The sequence below is a fragment of the Myotis davidii genome, unplaced genomic scaffold (assembly GCF_000327345.1).
Source record: "Myotis davidii unplaced genomic scaffold, ASM32734v1 scaffold244, whole genome shotgun sequence".
Lineage (NCBI taxonomy): Eukaryota > Metazoa > Chordata > Mammalia > Chiroptera > Vespertilionidae > Myotis > Myotis davidii.
Window position 1 is genome coordinate 557088 of NW_006294993.1, and position 4058 is coordinate 561145.

Genomic DNA, 4058 nt, shown 5'->3' on the forward strand with positions numbered 1-4058 from the left:
AGGCACTTTACAATGTGTTTTCATAGTTGGAAAGACTAGTATCCTGTTAACTCTTTTTAAAAAATATATATTTTTATTGATTTCAGAGAGGAAGGGAGAGGGAGAGAGAGAAACATCATTGATGAGAGAGAGTCATCGATCAGCTGCCTCCTGCACGTCCCCCACTGGGGATTGAGCCCGCAACCCAGACATGTGCCCTTGACCAGAATCAAACCATGACCTCCGGTTCATAGGTTGATGCTCAACCACTGAGCTATGCCACCTGGGCTCTTTTTTAATTTACTGAATAAGATGTGACTGACATGTAACATTGGCTCAGTGGTTAGAGTATTGGACTTCCCACCAAAGGGTCGTGGGTTCAATTCCTGGCCAAGGGCACGTCCCTGGGTTATAGGTTCTATCTCTAGCCCCAGTTGGTGTGTGTGGTAGGCAACCAATCAATGTGTCTCTCTCACATCAATGCCTCTCTCTCTCTCCCCCTCCCTTCCACTCTCTCAAAAAATCAGTGAAAAAATATCCTCGAGTAAGGATTAACAACCACAAAAAACCCCTACAAAAACACAAACCAAACAAACAAACAAACAAACAAAAAGACCAAGGTGCACAACGTGTTGATTTGGAGCAGCGACATTGCAGTAGGTTGGCTAGCACTTCTGTCACCCACAGGTGAATAGTCTCTTAGCAAGTCTGAGTTATAACACAGGACTGTGGACTGCAGTCACTATGTTGAGCATTAGGTAGTGTTTCAAGTTTATACCCTTAAATGACATCCCAATTCCCCCAACCCCTGCATACATTTACTCTCTGTTTTTAACAGCTTGGCGTTTTTGTTTTTTTTTTTTAGATTCCACATGTAAGCCATATCATGCAGCATTTGTTTTTTCTGTCCAATATATCTTACTGAGCACATCAAGGTCCACTTATGTTGTTGCAAATGGCTGGATTTCCTGCTTTCTCATGGCTGAGAAATAGTCCAGTGTGAGCGTGTGTGTGTGTGTGTAACATCTTTTTTTGTTCATCCTCACCTGAGAATATATATTTTTTTCCATTGATTTTTATTTTTTTAAATATATTTTTATTGATTTCAGTGAGGGAGAGGGAGAGAGAAACATCAATGATGAGAGAGAATCATTGACCAGCTGCCTCCTGTACACCCGCTATTTGGGGGATTGAGCCCGCAACCGGGGCAGGTGCCCTGACCAGGATCAAATTGTGACCACCTGTTTCATAGGTCGATGCTCAACCACTGAGCCACACGGCCGGGCCCCATTGATTTTTAGAGAGTGTGAAAGGGAAGGAGGGAGAGAAAGAGAGAAACATCAATGTGAAAGAGGTACATGGATTGGTTGCCTCCCACACCTGCCCTGACCACAGCTGGAGATTGAACCTGCAGCCCAGGTATGTGCCCTTGACTAGGAATTGAACCCAAGACCCTTCGGTCAACAGGCCAACATTCTAATCACTTAGCAACACTGGCCAGGGCATTAGCATCTTTTTATTCATTCAGCTGTTGGCACTGGCTGCTTCTATATGTTGGCCACTGTGAATAATGCTGCTGTGAATGTGGAGGTGCAGGTAGCTCAGAGAGCCTGGTTTAATTTCATTCAGATAAATACTCAGACTGGGATTGCTGGGTCCTAAGGTAGGTTTATTTTTAAGTTTTTTAGGAACCTTCCTACAGCTTTCTACAGTGGCTACTCCAATCTGCATGCCCACCAGCAGTGCACAAGGGTGCCCTTTTCTCCACATCCTCACCAGCACTTGTTATTTTTGTCTTTTCATTTTAAGAGTTTTTTAAAAATTGATTTTAGAGAGAAGAAGGAAGAGAGAGAAACATCTATAGGTTGCCACCTGTATGCACCCTGACTGGGAGTCAAACCCATACCTGGGTAGATGTCCTGGCTGGGAATCGAACCCGCTACCTTGAAGCGAATGGGACGATGCTCCAGTCAACAGAGCCACAATGGCCAGGGCTTGTCTTTTTGATGACAGCCCTTCAGCAGGTGTGAGGTGACCTCTCACTGTGGCTTTGATTTGCTTTTCTCCTGATGATTAGTGATGTTGAGCATCTTTTCATGCACCTGTTGGCCATCTGCATGTCCTCTTTGGGAAAATGTCTTCAGATTTTTGCCAGTTAAAATTGGATTATTTGTTTTTACTATTGAGTGGTATGAGTTCTTTACACATTTTGGATGTTAACTGCTTATGGGATACATGGTTTGTGATTTTTCTCATTCTGTAGGTGCCCTTTCAGTTTACTGATGGTTCTGTGGCTGTGCAGAAGCTCTTTGGTCTAATGTGGTCTCACTGTTTATTTTTGTTTGCATTGCCTGTGCTTTGGTGTCCTAGCCAAGGACTCATGGCCAAGATCACATGAAGGCTCTTTCGCCTGCTTTCTTCTAGGAGTCTTCCGGTTTGGGGTCTTATAGCCCGTCTTTGATCCATTTTGAGGAGGTTTTTGTGAGGGTGTCAGACAGGGGTCCCATTTCAGTCTTTCGCTGTGGAATCCAGTTTCCCCACCACAATTTATTGAATACACTGTCCTTTTCCCATCATCTGTTCTCAGCACCCTTGTCAAAAATTAGTTGACAAGCCCGGCCAGTGTTGCTCAGTGGTTGTACTGAAAGGTCTCGGGTTCAATTCCAGATCAAGGGCACATACCTGGGTTGTAGATTCGATCCCTGGCCCCGGGTGTGGGGGAGGCAACCAATTGATGTGTCTCTCTCACCTCGATGTCTCTCTCTCTCTCTCTCGCTCTCTCTCTCCCCCCCTTCCACTCTCTCTAAATATCAATGGAAAAATATCCTTAGGCGAGGATTAACACCAACAACAAAAATTAGTTGACCCTATATGTATGAGTTCATTTCTGGGCTCTCATTTCTGCCCCGCTGACCTGTGTGCCTGTTTCTATGTCAGTGTAGTTTTGATCACTATAACTGTGTATCGCAGCTTGAAATCGGGCAGCGAGGTGCCTCCAGCTTTGTTCTTTCTCATGATTGCTTTGGCTATTGGGGTCTTCTGTGGCCAAAACCACTTTGAGGATCTTTGTTTCCATTTCTGTTTAGGAAGCATCACCCACTTTGTGTGACGTTCGGTCTCCTTGTCCAAGAACTCGCCTTTCGCTCCACTCTTCCGAGTGTCCATGGTGCCTCCCGGGACACTTCTGCTTCCTTGCGTATTTCTTGTTGAGCGTATTCCTGGGTCTTTCGTTGCTGCTGGTATTTACAGAGTGTTTTCCTCTATTTTGTTCTGAAACGCTGTGGCTAGAGGCCACTGGCATGATTGTGAGTGGCGTGCCCAGCGCAGCTCCTGACTTTACTGGAAGCTTCCATTCTGTCCTTCCCGAGAGGATGCCGACCTTGGGTCAGCACAGAGGCATTTCACTGTCTGAGGGACAGTCTTGTTGCAAGATCTATTGCTGTGTGAGAAATCGCCTCAAAACTTGGTGGCTTAAAACAATAATAAACATTTATTATCTCACAGTTGGGAGTGGCTTGGCTGGTGGCTCAGGCGTGGGGTCTCACGAGGTTGCAGTCCAGCGGGGCTGGGGTGGAGTTGCCTGAAGGGGGGTCGCTTGCACAGTTCTCGCGGGCGACAGTCTCCTCCTGGTGCTGCTGGAGCCAGCAGCTTCCCCGGTCACCAGCGGCCTTTCCCGGGTCAGGGCGCTGTGCAGGGTGCGACTCTCAGGGGGCTCATCCTCGGGAAGGTCAGGCTTCGAGCTGCCAAGTCTCCTCCGTTTTCTCAAGTGGGGTGAGGGTGGACCTTGCACAGAAAGTTGAGGGGAGTCCAATGCAATTAGCTCCCCTTCCCGCTGTGTAGACTGGGGGGCTCTCCGTTTCCAGGCCCTGCCTCGGTCCAAACATCCTTTGGTGTATTTTAAGGGCTTGGATACATCAGAGCCTCCTCAGGTAAGAAGAGCCTCCCCACGGAGGCCCCGCCCCAGGCAGGAGGGAAGGGCCCCGTGATCCAGACTGACTGGGGCCTTTCAAAGAGGTGGGGGCCGCACCCGGCCCATCGTGCCCCTCCTGCGGGGATCCCCGCCAGCCCAGACGCCCCTG